The sequence below is a fragment of the Mustelus asterias genome, chromosome 5 (genome assembly GCF_964213995.1).
Source record: "Mustelus asterias chromosome 5, sMusAst1.hap1.1, whole genome shotgun sequence".
NCBI classification, from domain to species: Eukaryota; Metazoa; Chordata; class Chondrichthyes; order Carcharhiniformes; family Triakidae; genus Mustelus; species Mustelus asterias.
Window position 1 is genome coordinate 132,114,738 of NC_135805.1, and position 21,577 is coordinate 132,136,314.

At 44.9% G+C, this 21,577-nt stretch overlaps 1 protein-coding gene across 2 annotated transcripts in view; it reads right to left on the reverse strand.

Annotated features, from left to right (window-relative positions):
- Positions 1-21,577, reverse strand: part of lmbrd1 (LMBR1 domain containing 1) — a 237,771-nt gene that overhangs the window by 99,938 nt on the left and 116,256 nt on the right. The window lies entirely within an intron of this gene.

The following is a 21,577-nucleotide window of genomic DNA, read 5'->3' on the forward strand; positions in this document are numbered from 1 at the left end:
TTCATGTCCCTGCTAACCACCCGGTGCGCCAATAAGGGGGATAAAGAAAAAGACATTATTGGATGTGCGGGTAGGTTAGGCATACCTCTGCGAGCCAGGAACTTAGGGAACTGAAAGGGTTGACAGATTCCAGAAGCACTCACAATAGGAGCGGGGTACGGGCTAGGGGGAACGCAAACGGTACAGAAAGACAAGAGAGAGAGAGAGAAAGAGACACAAAATTCCCCCATGAAGGAGAGCCCGAGGAAAGATTACCCCAGGACAGAGGTTCCGAAGTAGGTTGCGCATACGTAGGGGGAGGAAGGGAGCAAGAGGATAGTCTCTGCCTAGAATGGGGGCCAGAAGGATCTCTTAGCCGAGCATTTGGGATGCAACAGCAGAAACTAATCAGGAAAATGTGCAAGGAGGGATGGGACCCCTGTGCGTCCTTCCCCCTACAAAGGGAATGGTGGAATAGCCACCAGCGGGACGCTTCTAAAAAGGCTGCAGTAATTTTAGTTAAACAGTTAGTGATAGCGGTGCGTATGAACCAGGTTTACCAGGAAAAGATAGAGGAAAAGAACAAGAGTATTGCAAGTTTAGAGGCTCAGATCACAGCCGAACCCAGTAAAATCAGCACCCCGGAGACCACCATGTCTTCGGTGTACCCCGTACTTCCCAGTGCACCACCCGAGTATGAACCCGGCAGCGTCCAGAAATGTGCCCCGGTACAGAGGACAGCTAATGGCCAGGATCGCTATAAAGCATTCACTCCCTTAGAAAAGCAGACTATCCTAAAGGAGCTAGGTACTCTGCGTACCCGAAGTAAAAATAGAGAGTTCTGGAGGACTCTTGATGTGGGATGTCCACGATCTCCACCCCCGTGATACCCACCAGATAGTCAGAGCGAAGTGCCCCTCAGATAAATGGAGGACTCTAACCAGCGCTGACCCGGAGAACCCTGCCACCTCCACGATCCAGGATGGGGCATGGGCGAACGGAGTCCCTAACAATGCCTCCAGGGCGATCCAAAGGGAAGCATACAATGCCTTTAAACGCGCAGTCTGTACAGCTCTGGGAAACCCTACCCAACTGGGGAAAAATCCAATCCTGTAGGCAGGAAAAAGGAGAATCCAGCAGCAACTATGCTGCTCGCCTGGATGAGGCGAAATGTGAGTCGTCTGGGCAGGAAAACCCCGACCCTAACGATGCCCCGAACATCCAAATGTTTTTAGACAGACTTTCCCCGACACATCAGGAAGTTTTAAAATGAGGAATCGTCACTGCGAACACCTACGATACCGCAGTACAGTGGGCAAGCCGGGTAGACGCGAGGGCTGGGGCAGGGAGCAACCGAACCGCACCCAGGTCCCGGACAGCCTCTGCAAAAATAGATGCCCCTAACTTTAAACCAACAGCTCAGTGCTTCCGCTGCGGAAGACCCGGGCACATAGCTAGGCACTGTCAATCAGAACCTGGACAAACTTGTGGGACCTGTGGCAGAACAGGTCACTCAGCTGAGCAGTGCAGGTTAAAGCCCAAGCCCAAGCCTGAAACCCACTTCGACATGTAGGAAGCCTTCCTGAACTGGCTGAGGGACCAGGGGAAGGCATGAGCACAGGCGGCTCCCATAGACGCAGAGGGGGACAACCGCGTCTATGTGCCTGCCCTCCTGGGGGACCTGCCTTGCGAAATGTTAGTAGACACAGGAGCCTCTGTATCCCTGACCGACCTACCCCTTCCCGTGACCAAGGATTACATCCACATAGTAGGGGTGGGGGGAACTCGTATTAAGGCTTACAAGAGCAAGACGGTAGTCTTAGAGGTAGCAGGGCGATTGGTGCCGGTCCAGTTCTTTGTATGCCAGAATAACAAGGGAACCGTGCTAGGAATGGATATTTTAGAGGAATTAAGCATACTCACAGACCCAAGGAATCATAAGATTCATTGGCCCCACAGTAATGGGAACAAATGTAAGCTCCACCAACCCTGCCAAAACATCGGGAGTGTTAAAACGTTTCAGAGGGACTGGGATAATTTGTAAAGTACTGACAGGAATATGGGCTAGGGATAAACAGGACACAGGAAAGGTCCCTATGGATACAGTCCACGTCGCCGGCCCAAACCACAAACCCCACAGACAGCACCCTGTCAGCTCAAATCGCAGAATGAGAGGCTTTAACACAGGCTCTGACCCTGGTAGAGGGTAAAACCGTGAATGTATATACCGACAGCTAATACGCGTTTGGAGTCATACATGACTATATGACCGCCTGGAATCGCAAGGGGTTTGTCACATCGGGAGGGGACAGGATAAAGCACCAGGAAAGGATTGAAGCTCTATCCCGTGACTCAAAGCTGCCCAAAGAAGCAGCAGTAATTAAAGTCAAAGCGCACAGAAAAATAGAAGCTCCAGAACAAGCAGGGAACGCTGCAGCTGATAAGGCAGCGCAGCAGGTTCTAAGTCACGCTCTCCTAACAGCTAGTATCACCACAGATAGTGTGGACATAGTCCAGTTACACCGGGACACCCCCGAAGCAGAGAAGCAGGTCTGGGAAGAAAGGGGCTGGAAACCAGATGCCCAGGGCGTCTGGAGGAAGGAAAGAAAGGTAATAGCCCCAGTCTGCATCAGGCGCACCCTGCTGCAGTTAAACCATGGCCGTGATCACACCGGCAGAAACGTCATGAATCATCGCCTGAGTAGGGATTGGTGGTGGTCGGGGATGGGAAGAGACATAGCTAAATACTGTCAGCGATGTCTCACATGCGCACAGCACAACCCCGGGCGACCCATAAAGATCCGAATGGCTCACCAGCCAAGACCCCGGGGGCCGTGGGAAAATCTCCAGATAGATTTCACAGGACCACTTCCCGCTTCAGGGGGCAAGAGATATTGTTTTGTCATAATTGACCAATTCACCCGCTGGGTGGAAGCATTCCCCACCCGGGATTGCACTGCTTCCACTGTGGCAAAAATCCTAGCGAGTGAAGTAATTCCCAGATGGGGGGGTCCCTTTGCAGATCGACTCCGATCAGGGCACCCACTTCACGGGAACAGTTATGAAAAAGACGTGCGAGTGGATGGAAATAAAGCAGTCCAAAGATGTGCGGGTTAGGTTGATTGGCCAGGTTAAAAATTGCCCCTTAGAGTCCTGAGATGTGTAGGTTAGAGGGATTAGCGGGTAAATATGTGGGGGTAGGGCCTGGGTGGGATTGTGGTCGGTGCAGACTCGATGGGCCGAATGGCCTCCTTCTGCACTGTAGGGTTTCTATGATTTCTATGAAGTTCCACATCCCCTACCATCCACAGAGTTCAGGTATGGTAGAGAGGATGAATCGGACCCTGAAGTCCGCACTCGAAAAGGCTTTCCATGGAAAACACAGCAGGTGGACAGAGGTCCTACCCACTGTACTTATGAAACTCAGGGCATCCCCAAATCGCCTTACGGGATTAACCCCTTACGAACTGATGACCGGGCAGGCCATGCAATTGCCCCAAGGCATAATTACCGGAGGGGAAGATTTGGGATCCTTAAAAGACAAAATCAGCAGATATGTCTTAGAACTGAGTGAGCAGCTAAAAGAAATGAGACAGCAGGCGAGAGAACAGCAGGAGCTTAAAGATAAAGAAAGGCAGAACCCTGAACAGGCCACGGTGCCAAAAGCAGGATCCCAAGCAATGGTTAAATTGCTACCGGAAAGGCCTGGTCTAGCGCCCCGGTGGTCGGGGCCACACTGAGTCCTCATTAGTGGGGATACCTGCACCTGTGAGGGGAAAGGGGCAATGGAAGCATTGGACACAACTAAAAAGATGCGAGAACAGCAATGATCCAGTAACGGGAGTCTAATAATAATAATTGTACCTCCAAGCTCATTGTACCTGTTTTTCAGGCAGGTCACAGCACCGGACAAGATGATGTATATCGCTGTTTGTTTTTATACTTTACTGCTTAGCAGGGGAGATTGTCTCTCAAACCGTTACCGACGCGAGTTGAATGTAAATACGTACTTGTATATGTCACGTGTATATGCTGAGAAATGGAATGCATCTAATTGCTGGACATGTGCCCACATTCCAATACATTCCAAAGGTGGAATCCCCCTCAGGCCAATCCCTTTAACAGCCCAAGAGACCATAGAGTGGGTTATACAGGAAGCAGGCAGGAGCCTCACGCAGTCTGCTGGGTGCAAGGCAGGGACACTCGTTAAATGGCGACTGCCGGGTTACGACCGCACACACTAGCCACCCTCCCTGACCCTGACAAACACCACTGGGATTGGGTGCCCAATCGGGCCAGTCTGTATATCCAAAACAGGGACAGACAGGGCCCTCAGAGTAGGGAAGAGCAACTGTAACCAGGCCTTTGACATTACGCCCGCAGCACCTAATAGTTCCCTTAGAGTCCAGTGTGCACCAAACAGCACGGTGCAGATCCTTCTGCAGCCAGGAATTTTAAACAGCCCTACTGCTTATAATGGAACTTACTTTGTCTGCGGTCACAGGGCACACCCTTGGTTACCCCATGACTGGACAGGGACATGCTATCTAGGCTATGCTATTCCCTACATACACCACATCCCCACCCTAAAGGACCATCCCCGATGGAAGGGGGGTAGGCAGAGGCGGGGGGTCTTTACGAACCTGGGAATCCTTTTCCTTCCCTGGGAGGGCGAGGATTACAGATGGGCAAACTCACAGCACGAGTGCAAAAAGACGCTCACGTTCTGGAAGAAGTTGCTAATGCTACTGCGGAGGCTGTGGCAGAGATAAACAGCGAGCTGATAGCCCTTAGGACAGTAGCCCTACAGAACTGCCTGGCCTTAGATTATCTCCTTGCGAGTAAGGGAGGTACCTGCGCCTTAATAGGAACAGAATGCTGTCCATACATCCCTGACGCCTCAGAGAACCTCACGAATTTAGTAGAACACATTCACAATGAAGTGACAAAACTACATGAGATCCCCAACAGCAGCTGGATGGATTGGCTGATGGGGGGCTCATGGGGGACATTTTTAATGCAGGGAGCCATAGTTCTAATTGGCATAGTCATTGCTTGCTGTGTGCTGACAGTCTTTATAAGTGCAATTTGTAAAGGTTTTGTGCCCAGGCTAACTGCTGTTGCCGCGTATCGCACCGAGATCCCTTCTCCACCGCAGCTCCGCAACCACACTGCCCAGGCAGCGACAACATTTATTTAAAGACCGCCATGGAGACACCCCCAGAAGACACCCATCATTGGAGCTCGGAGGAGCATGGATCACGCCAGGTCTGTCAACTGAAGGAAAGCAAAGACTCTTTGATGAACCACTGAACATCTATTAAACACTCCGGAATCTCCACTAAGAAAACATCGAACTCTTCAATCAAGATGGGGTGCTCACTGGGGCGCAAGGACGGCGCCCAGGAGCAAGAGGAGGGGTTGAAGGGGGCGACTTTTATGCTTAATATCATGGACATTTTTACGCGTTTATATCGAATTTACGTTGCCAGCAATGAATGATGGGAAATATTGTCAGCAGTTCACAGTAATGCGATGACTCATGGAGAGGCTCCTTGCACCCCCTAATCACTTCAGACAGTCTTAATCACTTTAGACTCCAGGCAGGGAAACATAGACAATAGCTCAACTGATTAGATTTTGCAAGAAGTTCAAATCACAAAGCAAACTCTCCAGAAAGAGATCGGCCCAGGAGAAATAGGATCACTTCACCATTAGCCACAGATCAACCCCACCTATCCATAATGGCTTTTCAATACTTCGCTATTGTGTCACCGCTTTGTGTTATTGCTGATAGTTTTAGCAGGTACTGGTCGCGTAACTTGTAGTAAATGACAATAACCCACGTGGGTCCCATTCATACTATCAGCAACTGCTTTGAATGAGCCCATTACCATACATTTGGCACGAAGTTCAAAACCCTATAAATTGTAAAGCGCACAATGGCCAGGGGAAGCAGTTGGCGAGCAGCTGTCTTCCCCCAGGCCTGTGGTTTGTTATTTTGGACAGCAAATAAAGCTTGTGTTGTCTTTTGTACTATACTCATGTCTGCTTGTCTTTTATGCTGGTAGGAAGCAAAAACTTCCCCTTACAGTACATTGGTGAGACCATTCAGACGCTACGACAAAGGATGAATGAACACCGCTCGACAATCACCAGGCAAGAGTGCTCTCTTCCTGTTGAGGAACACTTCAGCAGTCATGGGTACTCGGCCTCTGATCTTCGGGTCAGCGTTCTCCGAGGTGGCCTTCATGACACACGACAACGCAGAGTCGTTGAGCAGAAACGGTTAGCCACGTTCCGCACACGAGGATGGCCTCAACCGGGATCTTGGGTTCATGTCACGCTATCTGTAACCCCTACGACTTGCCTGGGCTTGCAAAATCTCACTAACTGTCCTGTCTGGAGACAATACACATCTCTTTAACCTGTGCTTAAAGCTCTCTCCACTCACATTGTCTGTACCTTTAAGACTTGATTACCTGTAAAGACTCGCATTCCAACCATTATTTTGTAAATTCAGTTTGTGTCTTTATATGCCCTGTTTATGAACAGAACTCCCACTTACCTGACGAAGGAGCAGCGCTCCAAAAGCTAGTCGCTTTTGCTACCAAATAAACCTGTTGGACTTTAACCTGGTGTTGTGAGACTTCTTACTGTGTTTACCCCAGTCCAACCCCGGCATCTCCACATCAAAGATAAATGAGAACAGACAACGTGTACAGAAGCTATTGGAGCTATGCTGCTACCACAAATAACATCCATGATCAGGATACTGGCATCAGCAGGATCTGATCATCACCAGATGTGATTCTTTCAACACATGCAGCTACCAAAGCACGGACTCTGATACTAATCACTCCTTCGTGTACACCAGGGTTAGGATGCAACCCTTGACATTTTTTCAAAGTAGAAATGATATCCTTGTATCAATGTCAACTATACTGCCTACCCAATAAAAACCAATAGTTCCTCAACTAATTGAACAGGCATTCTCTGGCAGTCCTGCACAGAGTGCAGAAGTGAAATGGAACAAACTTCAAGCTGCCATGTACAGTACAGCACTTTCAACAAATGGAAAGGTGGAAAAATACTGAATGGTGAGGCTGACATCACTGTGATGAAACCTGCGATTGAAGTCAAGTGGTTCACTCTCATTAAGAGGTCCAAGCAAGAAAACTCTGAAAGCACCAAGAGATGCTCAAAATCAGGTTGAATGGACAGCTAGCCAGTGTGCCAATGAACAGTATTGCAACTTTTTCAGAATATCCAGATGTCCTTCGACACATGGAATGCTAAGGGTACATATGAAGGGATTAAGATGGTAGTGGGCCCATCAGCAAAGAAAATAGCTCCATTGAAAATAAAGTCAGAGGATGTCATCACTGACCTGCAACAACTGCTGGAGCGATGAATGGAACACTACCTTGAGTTGTACTCTAGGAAGAACACTGCTACTGAGGAAGCTCCAGACACCACAGGAAGCCTGCCTGTCATGGAGCTGGATGTCAAACCCACAATGGAGGAGCTATTGATGCGAGTGAGTGTTGACTCCATACTGCCTGAACTCATCAAACACAGGAAGCCTGCAGTGCTGCATCTACATGAACTTCTCTGTCTCTGCTGGCAGGAGGGCCAGTGTCCCATATGAATAATGCAAAGATTGTGACCCTATACGAAAACAAGGATGGCTGCAGCTATTATAACAACTATTGAGACATTGCCCTGCTGGACACTGTGGGACAAGTATTTGCCCTGGTCAGACTGCAGATCCTGGATGAACGCATCCATACCAATTTCCAGTGTATTTCAGAACTGGAAGATCTACATTTGACATGATCTTCTCAGTCCAGTGGCTGCAAGAGAAACGTGAACAATGGAGACCACTATATATTGCCTTCATTGATCTCATCAATACACTTGACTCAGAGTAGAAGGGGACTATTTAAGCTGCTGGAGAAAACTGTCCTGCTCCATGCGATCTCCTCTTTCCATGACAACTTGATGAGTAAGGTCAGCCATGACGGGGAAACATCAGAACCCTTTCAGATCCGCAACTGGGTGAAAGAAGACTGTGTTTTAGCACCGACACTCAAGCACATTCTTCTCTTTGTTGCTGTCATCTATCTTTAAGTCAACTACAGAGGCTACCTACTTACCTCGCAAAACTGATGGAAAGCTGTACAACTGTGCTCATCTGAAATCTAAAACAAAAATGAGCCAAGTCCTAATCGGAGAGTTGCTCTACGCTGACGATGCCGCAGTAACACTCACAATGAGGAACACCATCAGAAACAAATGGACAGACCTCTCATGCCTGTAAAGAATTTGGTTTTACCATCAGCAGCACCAAGACGACAAATATCATGGTCCAGGAATTTGCCATCTACCAATGATAACATGACCCCGGAGGTTGTTGATCACTTTTTAATATCTCGCTCCACAACCATCAACAATCTGTATCTTGATGTTGAAATCTACACACACATCACAAAACTGCAACTGTTATGTCCAAGCTAAGTGAGAGAGTACAGAACCACAGCAACCTGACTGAGAACACAGAACTGAGTGTCCCACCAAACCAATGTCCTCCGCACTCCTCTACACTGTTGAGACTTGGAAAACATACACTAGGCAGAAAAGGCTGAAGGTTTCCACAGATGTATATTCGATAGCTCATGGTAGGACAAGGTCACCAACTCAGAGGTCCTGGAGTGTGCCAATCCCATCAGCATTGCTAAACCAACGACGTATGCGCTGGCTCATCCATGCTTGCCAGTTGGATGGCAACTGCATATCCAAAGGCCTCCTGAATTTAAACTGACCACACTGGGTCACGTCCTCCTGAATGCCTATACCTCTGCTATAAGGACACCTGCAAGAAAGATATGAAGATGCGGACATTGATGCTGACAACAGGGAGACAAATCGCTGGTGGCTCTGACTTCTGGAGGTTAACTGTTTGGGCAGGCATTGGGAGAGGCGAGCTGAAGCAAAAAGCTCAGCTGACCGAGGTGGTGACCCAGAAAAGAGTCCAGCAAATCGTGCACCTTTTCAGCTCACTATCTTCCTCTGCAGTAAACATGGGAGAGACTGCCATGCCAGTGTGGGGCTTCTACGCCATGCCAGATGATGTTTAATAGAGTTGATCACCACAGCACACCATCGTCTTATGAGATGAAAGGCTGCCCCCACAACAGTGACTACACCAACAGAATTTAATTAGCTGTAAAACACTTTAGGCCGTCATAACATTGTAAAAGCATTATCCCAGTTTTTCTTTCAAATTTCACTCTGACTGACCTATCTCTAATTTCAAGATTGTGTCACTTTGTTTTGGTTTCTCCCATCAATGGAACTAGCCTCTTTGTACCTAGTCTATCGCATCCTCTTAGAATTTAAAATATTTAAATTAGATCATTCGTCTAAACTCAAGGGAACACAACCCAATTTTACACAACCTGTTCTCATAATTTAACCCTTTCAAGCTAAAAGGGTTAAAAATCAGATGCATGCTGCAAGAATTTCTGTGAAGCAGCTGAGCGGCTGCACATGAAGTACAATAATTGTCAAAGATAGGAACTTTAGAACCACAAGGGAGTCTCAAGCTACTGCTCCAGATAAGTTACAGACCATCAAGGACTTCGAATAGGTGCTTCATTAACAATCAGATGGTATATTATGTAGACATGCCTTATTAGTATTCATATATTGTAATTAGGCAAGTGTATTGATGCTGTAACTGGATAACACAAATCATGCATATCGAGCGTCATAAGTGGGACTATTGATCGTAATGGGTTATAGGTAATATTAAATTTAAATGTTTGTTCTTGATTAGTGGATATAAATCACTTGTAGCTGAACCTAAGGTACAACTGCTGTTGTATTCCTTTGTCCTAGGAAGAAATCATAGAAACCCTACAGTGCAGAAGGAGGCCATTCGGCCCATCGAGTCTGCACCGACCACAATCCCACCCAGGCCCTACCCCCACATATTTACCCGCTAATCCACGCATCCCAGGACTCTAAGGGGCAATTTTTAACCTGGCCAATCAACCTAACCCGCACATCTTTGGACTGTGGGAGGAAACCGGAGCACCCGGAGTAAACCCACGCAGACACGAGGAGAATGTGCAAACTCCACACAGACAGTGACCCGAGCCGGGAATCGAACCCGGGACCCTGGAGCTGTGAAGCAGCAGTGCTAACCACTGTGCTACCGTGCCGCCCTGGTGTTTCCCGGAACTGGGAAACCACATGATGGATGACGAGTTCTCTTGCTGTAGCTGGAAATACAGGCCATTTGTAAAGTTGGTCAATTGGAAGAGTGAGGTACAATGTAGTTGTACAGCTGTGAAACTCTCCACAACAAAGCCCTCGTATTATTTTGAAAAATCTGTAACGTACCCTCACATGAGATGAAATGCACAGAACTGATCAGCGCACACCAGATGTGATCTAACCAAGACTTTGTATGACTCAAATAACAATCCTTTTGTGTTCTAATTATTTGGAAATAAAGATCAACATTTCATTTGACTTTCTGAATACTTTTTGTACCTGTGCAATAGTATTTTATGATTAGTGCACCTGAACAACTTAAATCTTCACTCTTCCAGAACCTCTAACCTCTCATCATTTGGAAAAAAATTGTCTTTCTTGGATCCAAAGTACATTATGTAACACATTTCCACACCGGATGCCGTGTAGCATAGTTTAGTCCACACACTGAGTCTATGTACTTTTCCAACCCGCTGCTCTGATCTACACAACTTACTGACGCGCGCTGACTAAGTGTCATTTGCAAATTTGGAAACAGAAGACTTTATTCCTTCATCCAAGTAATTAATATATGTAATTGGAAGCTATTTTTTCCAAACAATAGCAGGAAAATATTAACTAATGGCGCATTAATTCATGTGGCGTGTTAAAGCAGAAATGCTTGGCATTTTGAAATGGCAAGATGTCAGCTTGATCATTAATGTTGTTGCATGATTAGAATGGAACATGGTAGATATCTGGGGTCTCCACCAGACTATTTTGCATACACCCACTCAGTTTGCCAAGAATAACACTGACAGTGGGCCAACATTTAATCAACCCATCCTGACAACTGTATTATGTGCTCCAGCAGCCTAAGCCATAAGTATTCAAGCAAGAGATACAAGATTATTGAATACAAGTGTGTTTTCTCTCATTGCACCTGCACACAAATTGAAAATGTTAACATTCACTTATCAGGAAGGGAAATGGGAGAAAAGTGAACTTGGGGCCCAAGAGGAACATGGCACCATTAAGAATTTTTTTTTGTGGTGAAAACAATGCCACAATTAAGCCTGACATTTTCTCATTTGATAGTTGTGGATTGTTGTACCACAACGAGATAATAACCATGCTGGGGACTAATGTAATTTTTACAAGTTAGCAATGCACATTTCAAAGTGAGAGTATCAAAATGCTATGTTTCTCTAACCCAGGAAACCATTCTGTATAATCTGGTCTTCTCAAGATTGAAAGAATCAAATGCAGTCACTGAAGGGATGCCACGGCGTGTAATCTGCGTGGATTAAACAATGCTCAGAATGATAAGCATAACCACTTTCCATAAACAGTAAAGGCAGTGAACTTATTTAGGTTTCCTCAAAAGGTACCTTATGAATGTTGCATCATGCCCAAAACAACAGGAGTTAGTTCTTCCTTGCTTGCTGCACTTAACCATGATCTTTCTGTCACTCTTCTCAAATACAGATAGAAGTGTGACTTTTATTGAGTGCACAAAAGAAAGATGGTCTCAATAAAGCACCTGAACCTGCAGCAACAAAACTCCTCCTTAAAAGTCCATTCTGTATCTCTGTCCTTTAGGTACTGCACTATTTTTAACTCATGTTCTTATACAAGGTTTACAAATTTATCACCAATTCCATATTCACCTTTCCCAACAGTTGTTGCTAGAATTCCAGGTCTGACTTTAGGTAATTTTGTGATTTTCTACAATCTTTGATAAACCTGAGTGGTAATACCTTTATATAGAATCATAGAATTTTGTCTGTATAGCGCCCAAGAAACAATACTTTTCACTGTATGTTAATACATGTGACAATAATAAATCAAATCAAATCAAAAGGATCATAGAATCCCTGGAGTGAAGGATAGACCATTCGGCTCATTGAGTCTGCACCGACTCGCTAACAGAGTATCTTACCCAGGCCCTCTTCCCTCACTCTATCCCTGTAACCCCACACATTGAACATGGCTAATCCACCTAACCTACACATCTTTAAACTGTGGGAGGAAACTGGAGCACTTAGAGGAAACGCACGCAGACACAGGGGGAATGTGCAAACTCCATAGACAGTCACCCAAGGCTTGAATTGAACCCGGGTTCCTGAAGCTGTGAAGCAGCAGTGCTAAAGCCTGTGCTGCCTTTCATCTATATCCATCACAACATACACAGCACATCTGTTGCAATGACTTCTCCTCCAGAACATTACAATCTCATTCTTCACCTGTACATATTCTTTATTGGAGAAAAAGTTTGCGATGCTCTTGAAGTTGGAGGGAATATGTTAGCATGGATAGAGGATTGGTTAACCACATCTAGAGAGTGAACATAAACAGAATACTTCTGGGTTGGCAGGCTGTGACAAATGAAATGCCACAAGGATCAGTGCTGGGGCCCGAATTATTTATAATCTATATTAATGACTTAGCTAAAGAGACAGAGAGTAATGTATGGAAGTTCGTTGAAGATACAAAGCTAGGTGGAAAGGTAGCTGTGGGGAGGATGCAGAAGCTGCAAATATATAGACATAGAAACATAGAACATAGAAAAACTACAGCACAATACAGGTCCTTCAGCCCACAAAGTTGTGCCGAACATGTCCCTACTGTAGCGATTACTAGGCTTACCTATAACCCTCTATCTGACTAAGTTCCATGTACTTATCGAAAAGTCTCTTAAAAGACCCTATCGAATCCACCTCCACCACCATTGCTGGCAGCCCATTCCACGCACCCACCACCCTCTGAGTGAAAACTTACCCCTGACATCTCCTCTGTACCTACTCCCCAGCACCTTAAACCTGTGTCCTCTTGTGACAACCATTTCAGCCCTAGGAAAAAGCCTCTGACTGTCCACTCGATCAATACCTCTCAACATCTTATACACCTCTATCAGGTCACCCTTCATCCTTCATCTCTCCAAGGAGAAAAGGCCGAGCTCACTCAACCTATCCTCATAAGGCATGCTCCTCAACCCAGGCAACATCCTTGTAAATCTCCTCTGCACCCTTTCTATGGCTTCCACATCCTTCCTATAATGAGGCGACCAGAACTGAGCACAGTACTCCAAGTGGGGTCTGACCAGGGTCCTATATAACTGCAACATTATCTTACAACTCCTAAACTCAATTCCTCGATTGACAGATCAAATGAGTGGTCAGGTTGAAAGATGGAGTATATGGTAAGTATGAAGTTATTCATTTTGGCCACAAGAATGGAAAGAGCAGAATTTAAGAATGTGTGAAATTTGGAAATATGGAGAGAGACTTGGCTGTGCTTGTACAAGGAAGGCAGAAATATAGCATGCAGGCACAGCAAGCAATTATGAAGACAGGTGGCATGTTGGCTTTTACTGCAATGGGATTGGGAGTGCAAAAATAAAGAAGTCCTGCTACATTTAGAAAGGGTTTTAGTGACATCACATCTGGAATACTGTGCGCAGTTTGGTCTCCATATTTAAGGAATAAAAGATTGTTTCCACTGGTTGGGTAATCTAGAACACGGGGCACAGTGTAAGGATAGGGGCTGATCATTTAGGAATGAGGCAAAGGGAAATTACTTCACTCAGTAGGTTGTGAATCTTGGAATTCTCTGCCCCAGAGGGCTGTGGGTGTTCCATCTTTGAACATATTTAAGGCTGGGATAGACAGATTTTTGGTGTCTCAGGAAATCAATGAGTATGGGAAGCGAAGGGAAAAGTGGAGTTGAAGCTCAAGATTAGCTATGATCATATTGAATGGCAGAGCAAGCTCTATGAACTATGTGGTCTACTTCTGTTCCTAGTTCTTTTGTTGTTGTATTTGTGTGATGGGATTGGCACAACATGAAACCTGGCAGTATCTGGCTTTCCTATTTGTTTAAACTGGTTTGGCCGGCGGGGGGGGGGGGGGGGGGGGGGGCGTAAGATCCAAAGCAATAGGGAGACAGAAGAGAAGTTTGAGGACAGCACAGAAGTTAAAGAGACCACATTAATTAGTAAAGGCAGTGTCAGTAATCCTAGTAACAGACAGATCAGGCAGAAGCAAGACAGAGCAAGGGAAGTCCAGATTAAAATGCATTTATTTCAATGCAAGAGGCCTGAAGGGCAAGGCAGATGAACTCAGGGCATTGATGGGTACGTGGGACTGGGATATTATAGCAATTACTGAAACATGGCTAAGGGAGGGACAGGACCGGCAGCTTAATGTTCCAGGGTACAGATGCTATAGGAAATTTGGAACAGGAGGTAAGAGAGGAGGGGGAGTTGCACTTTTGATTAGGGAAAGCATCACGGCCGTACTGAGAGGGGATATATCCGAGGGTTCGGCCACTGAGACTATATGGGTAGAACTGGGAAATAAGAAGGGGGAAATCACTTTCGTAGGGTTGTACTATAGGCCCCCAAATAGTCAGCAGGAAATTGAGGAGCAAATTTGTAAGGAGATTACAGATAGCTCCAAGAAAAGTAGGTAATAGTCGGAGATTTTAATTTTCCCAACATTGACTGGGACAGCCATAGTATTAGAGGGTTGGATGGAGAGAAATTTGTTGAGTGTATTCAGGAGGAATTTCTCATTCAGTATGTGGATGGCCCGACTAGAGAGGGGGCAAAACTTGACCTCCTCTTGGGAAATAAGGAAGGGCAGGTGACAGAAGTGTTAGTGAGGGATCACTTTGGGACCAGTGACCATAATTCTGTTAGTTTTAAGATAGCTATGGAGAATGATAGGTCTGTCCCGAAAGTTAATATTCTAAATTGGGGCAAGGCCAATTTTGATGGTATCAGGCAGGAACTTCCAAAAGTTAATTGGGGGAGTCTGTGGGAAGGCAAAGGGACGTCTGGTAAGTGATATGCTTTCAAAAGTGTGTTAACCAGGGTTCAGGGTAAACACATTCCTCTTAGAGTGAAGGGCAAGGCTGGCAGAAGTCGGGAACCCTGGATGACTCGGGATATTGAGGCCCTGGTCAAGAAGAAGAAAGAGGCACATGACGTGCATAGGCAGCTGGGATCACATGAATCTCTTGAAGAATATAGGGGGTGTAGGAGTAGAGTTAAGAGAGAAATCAGGAGGGCAAAAAGGGGACACAAAATTGTTTTGGCAGATAAGGCAAAGGAGAATCCAAAGAGCTTCTACAAATACATAAAGGGCAAAACAGTAATAAGGGAGAGAGTAGGGCCTCTTAAGGATCAACAAGGTCATCTATGTGCGGATCCACAAGAGATGGGTGAGATCCTAAATGAATATTTCTCATCAGTGTTTACTGTTGAGAAAAGCATGAATGTCAGGGAACTTGGGGAAATAAATAGTGATGTCTTGAGAAGTGTACATATTACAGAGGAGGTGGTGCTGGAAGTCTTAAAGCGCATCAAAGTAGATAAATCTGCAGGACCTGGTGAGGTATATCCCAGGATGTTGTGGGAGGCTAGGGAGGAAATTGCGGGTCCCCTAACCGAGATATTTGAATCATCGATAGTCACAGGTGAAGTGCCTGAAGATTGGAGAGTGGCAAATGTTGTGCCTTTGTTTAAAAAGGGCTGCAGGGAAAAGTCTGGGAACTACAGGCCAGTTAGTGGGTAAATTGTTGGAAGGTATTTTGAGAGACAGGATCTACAGGCATTTAGAGATGCAAGGACTGATTATGGACAGTCAGCATGGCTTTGAGAGTGGAAAATCATGTCACACAAATTTGATTGAGTTTTTGAAGGGGTAACCAAGAAGGTAGATGAGGGGAGTGCTGTTGATGTTGTCTACATGGCCTTTAGCAAGGCTTTTGACAAGGTACCGCATGGTAGGTTGTTGGATAAAGTTAAATCTCACGGGATCCAGGGTGAGGTATCTAAATGGATACAAAATTGGCTTCTTGACAGAAGCCAGAGGGTGGTTGTAGAGAGTTGTTTTTCAAACTGGAGGCCTGTGACCAGCAGTGTGCCTCAGGGATCAGTGCTGGGCCCACTGTTACTTGTCATTTATATTAATGATTTGGATGAGAATATAGGGGGCATGGTTAGTAAGTTTGCAGATGACACTAAGATTGGTCGCATAGTGGACAGTGAGGAAGGTTATCTCCAATTGCAGCGGTATCTTGATCAACTGGGCCAGTGGGCTGACGAATGGCAGATGGAGTTTAATTTAGACAAATGCGAGGTAATGCATTTTGGTAGATTGAACCAGGGCAGGACTTACTCAGTTAATGGTAGGGCGTTGGGGAGAGTTACAGAACAAAGAGATCTAGGGGTACATGTTCATAGCTCCTTGAAAGTGGAGTCACAGGTGGACAGAGTGGTGAAGAAGGCATTCGGCATGCTTGGTTTCATCGGTCAGAACATTGAATACAGGAGTTGGGACGTCTTGTTGAAATTGTACAAGACGTTAGTAAGGCCACACTTGGAATATTGTGTACAGTTCTGTTCACCCTATTATAGAAAGGATACTAAACTAGAAAGAGTGCAGAAAAGATTTACTAGGATGCTACCGGGACTTGATGGATTGAGATATATGGAGGGGCTGAATAGAGTGGGACTTTTTTCTCTGGAGCGTAGAAGGCTGAGGGGTGACCTTATAGAGGTCTATAAAATAATGAGGGGCATAGACAAGGAAGATAGTCAATATCTTTTCCCAAAGGTAGGGGAGTCTAAAACTAGAGGGCATAGATTTAAGGTGAGAGGGGAGATACACAAAAGTGCCCAGAGGGGCAATTTTTTCACACAGTGTGTCTGGAACAAGCTGCCAGAGGTAGTAGTAGAGGTGGGTACAATTTTATCTTTTAAAAAGCATTTAGATAGTTACATGGGTACGATGGGTATAGAGGGATATGGGCCAAATGCGGGCAATTGGGATTAGTTTGGGGTTTTTTAAAAAAAAGGGCGGCATGGACAAGTTGGGCCGAAGGGCTTGTTTCCATGCTGTAAACCTCTCTGACTATAATCGTTTCTATAATCCATGCTTCGGTAACTGCTGTCTTACTGTTCAATATTAAGTTGGAGCTGAGGAATCAGAAAATATTTCAAATAAACATTGCAATGATCAAAACCTTTTTCATCTATAGTTTCATATTATACAGTTTATCTGAGAAGGAATATGTTTGAGGACTAGAAGCAGTTGTTAACCATGTTCCTTTCTCAGATGGGGTTGCACAATGGCACAGTGGTTAGCACTGCAACCTCACAACACCAGCGATCCGAGTTCAAATTGAGCCTTGGGGATCTGTGTGTGTGTGGAGTTTGCACCTTCGCCCCGTGTTTGTGTGGGTTTCCGTCGGGTGCTCCAGTTTCCTTCCACACTCCAAAGATGTGCAGGTTAGGTGAATTGGCCATGCTAAACTGCCCCTTAGTGTCCCAGGATGGGTAGGTTACCCATGGTAAAATGTGCAAGATTATGCTGATAGAGCAGGGCAAAGGGCAAGTCGGTACAGACTTCATGGGCCGAGTGGCCTCCTTCTGCACTGTAGGGATTTTATTTATCTTTCATGTGCAACTTACTGATTTTCAACCTAAAATGAAGGTTCAACTCCACATTCACCTTTTTGTTGAGAATTTCAATCCAAGTGAATGTCTTTTTGTCCTGTTGACAGCTATTGCATACATGAGGCATGATTCACCTGTAGATGACATATTAATTGATCCCAACCAATGTTCTTTCAGTGGTGTATCCTTAGTTTTAACAAATGCTTGGCAACTGATGGCATTGGTAACTCTGCCGTGCCAATCAGCACCAGTGCACTAGTGTTGCCTTGGAGCGGGGGGACGGGGAGTATCAGGGCCTTGGTGCACTTAATGGAGGGACTTCCATTGTGTAGGGAGAGCGGAGGGGCTAGGATTATTCTCCTTGGAATGGAAAGGTTTGAGGGAGAATTGGAGATGGTTCCGAATCAAGGGAAGGCTTTGGTGGAGTGCATTGAGAGGGGCTGTCTTCACCAGCAGGAGGGTTGGTGACTGGAGGATACAGATTTCAAGTGGTTGGCAGAGGTGCCAGAGGAGCAATAACAAGAAGTTTTTTGACAGCAAATTATGAAGATCTGGATGGTGTTGCCTTAATTGATGACAAAAGCAAAATCAGTGATAGCTTTCAAAAGAGAATTGAAAAAATTTGCAGGGCTGCAGAATGGAACTGACTAGATAGTTCTTTCGAAGTATTGGCAGAACCACAATGGGCTGAATGGCCTCTTTCTATCCTAATTGTTTGATTCTAAATTTTTAAATCAGTAAACTGCTGCAAAAGCGCCCACTACTATTTATAGAGCTATATTAATACATTTTGACAGTCACACAATTAAGCTGTCATGATGACGGAATTTTAGTTTGGTTAAAAATAATGCGAAGGAAAGGGTTTGCTTGCAAGCAGCCCGAGGTCTGGAAGGGTTCTGGCATTCATCATGTATAAAGCTACTGAATGCTGCATGATGGTTAAGCTGCTCAACCACAATTAAAGTCCTTTCATCTAATAATACCCTTAAGGAACAGATACACCATCTGCTACAACTGTAAACACAAATAGAGGTCAAAATGTTTATTTGCCCCTTAGGCCCAGTTCTACAAGGCAAACATTAAGAGAACAGTAATACATATATAAAAATTAAGTCAGGAAATGCATACAACCCAAGTAAAACAAAAAACAATTATTAAACTAAAAAAAGTCTCAAATGAGCCCAGATTAATATTTATTTTGACCACAGTAACATGTTTTCATGTATTCTTAATGAAATTCCAGTTGAAACATGAAGCACCTCGCATCTTGCATATGTTAAAGCAGATGGCAAAGTAACTACCTAGTGATTATAAATCTCTTTACAACTTGTGTCTCATAACAGGGCAGGTCTTTTTGTTTACAGGGCTAAACAATGCATCACCCACTAATTTCTATTTACTGTAATGCTGACATTTTGCTCAAACTATTCCCAAACGAGCAACTACAGATAATCTGTGCAACTTTATCGTACACTTTTCTGGTTGCATTTCCAAAGGGCTCTGCTTACAGATTTAACCGCAACCAGAATTTTAATCATCATTCACATAGAGAAAACAACTGTGGCCAACCCTGAAGTTAGGGGAGAGAATTGGGTTTTATTATGGAGAAACCAGAATGAAAGGAGACAAAAAGAAAATGATCAACGAGACTCAAAATTTGGCTTTCAAATACACTAACTCTTTTTTTAAAAAAACTATTGCACGTCTAAATGTGCCTGTGACATACAAAATTTATCATTCATTATCTGCAATGGCACTAATGTTACTGTCGATTTCATTTCAGATCATGAAATGTCCATATTAAAGCTTTTCATTTAAGAGCCCAGAACCCAAAATCCAGAGATTATGAATGAAAGTGATGGCTGCTGTTCCTGTTGGGGCATAGAAAACCAGAGAGCCCATTTATTAAGCATCTAGGGATGGATGAATAGTCTCCCACAACTATAATCATTCTCACACTCTGAAATGTTAAGTACATGCATGTTGATAGCTGGCACCAATGAGAAACTATCTATTTCAGAACAGTTGGATGCACATTCACACCATCTACAGGAAAATAAGCCAAAACAATTAGCCAACAGTCAATAGATAAGATAATTCATGCTCTACTTACTTTATATATTTGATGGAAGACATCCCAAACACATTTTTTGGAAGATACTTGCTCAATGAGCAGGAGATTCATTTATTTTGGTATGCAACATGTTGCCTGAGAAAGATGCAACTCAGCAGCATACTAGTTTTTCTAGTTTGAATTGCAATTTAGGAGATACAGTACTCCTTGAAGCACAAGGCTTACATATTTCTGAGAACTTATTTCTTTGACCAAGTATTTGGTTAACCTATCCAACTGTCTCTATCTTTGGTTCAGTGCCAATCGTTGGGTGGCACAGACGCAGAGTTCAGCACTGCTGCCTCAGTGCCAGGGACCTGGGTTCAATTCCAGCCTCAGGTCACTGTCTGTGTGGAGTTTGCACGTTCTCCTCGTGTCTGCGTGGGTTTCCTCCCACAGTTCAAAGATGTGCAGGTTAGGTTGATTGGCCATGCTAAATTGACTTTGGTGTTAGGGGGATTGGCAGGGTAAATATGTGGGATTACGGGAATGGGGTCTGGGTGGGATTGTGGTCGGTGCAGACTCGATGGGCCAAATGGCCTCCTTCTGCACTGTAGGGATTCAATGATAATCTATGATCACATCAGTAAAACCTTTGGACGCTTTGCTGTATTACTTGCACTGTGAAAATGCAAGTTGCTGTTGATATTCAAGGACACATACAATTGCTGTGCCCTTGAGGTCAATGCAAACCAACTTTGCCACAAAGAATTAAGCCCAGTTCATTTTTGTCCAAGTATCTTTTTAGCAGTATAAGTCTTGGTTACTGTCAGTCAATCTGCCTGGAACTAAAAACTAAATGCTATAAGTGTGGAATCTCATTCTTTCAAATAATTAATTGATATTGAAGCTTTTAAATTTTTAGTATGTCGTTTCCACCATTTAGCATGCATGCAGTCCTGTGTTGTACTTTTTCTGGATTGATACATCACTAAGTTACACCTGCTACACCTGGCAGGCTCTCCTACACTCATTGTTGAACCAGGGTTGGTCCGAAGCCTTTTTGATAATGGCAAATTAAGGGATAGACCAGGAAGTTATAAATTATGGTTGAATATAATTCTGATGTTTCTGAAGGGCCATAGTTTCTTCTGAATGCCCAGTTTTGAGCTGTGGATCTGTTCTGATTCTATCATATTTGGCACAGGGGTAGTGGCGCACATGATGGCAGGTGTTCTCGCCATCCTAAAGGATGTGCACTGATCACCAGAACCAATACTATCAACGACAGACATATCTTCAACAGGGAGATCAGTAAGAACAACATTAGGTAGGTTTTTTCCTCACTGGTTCGCTTATTGCCTGCCACAAGCCCAGCCAGCTCGGTCTGTGGTGCTGCTACCAAGCCACTCTTGGTGATGGGCATGTCAGTGCCCCAACCCAGAGTATATTCTGTGCCCTTGCTACCCTAAGTGCTTCTTCCAAGATGGAACAGTACTGATTCATAAGCAGAAGGGTGGCGAGTGGTAAGCAACCGGAAGTTTCCTAGTCCATGTTTGACCTGATGAAATGAAACATCATGGGGCCTAGATTCTACATTAAGGATTCCCATAGTCACGCCCTCTGAATTGTGCATCAATGTGCCATTGGGTCATTTATAGCACAGAAGGATGCCAATTGGTCTAACACATCTATTCTGGTTCTCTGTAAAGCAAACCAGCCAGTCAGTCCAGGTGGTGGGATGATGATGGATAAGTCTGACATTGGCTGGAAGATATGATTCAATAAACATTACAATGTCAAGTCTGTTGCCTGCC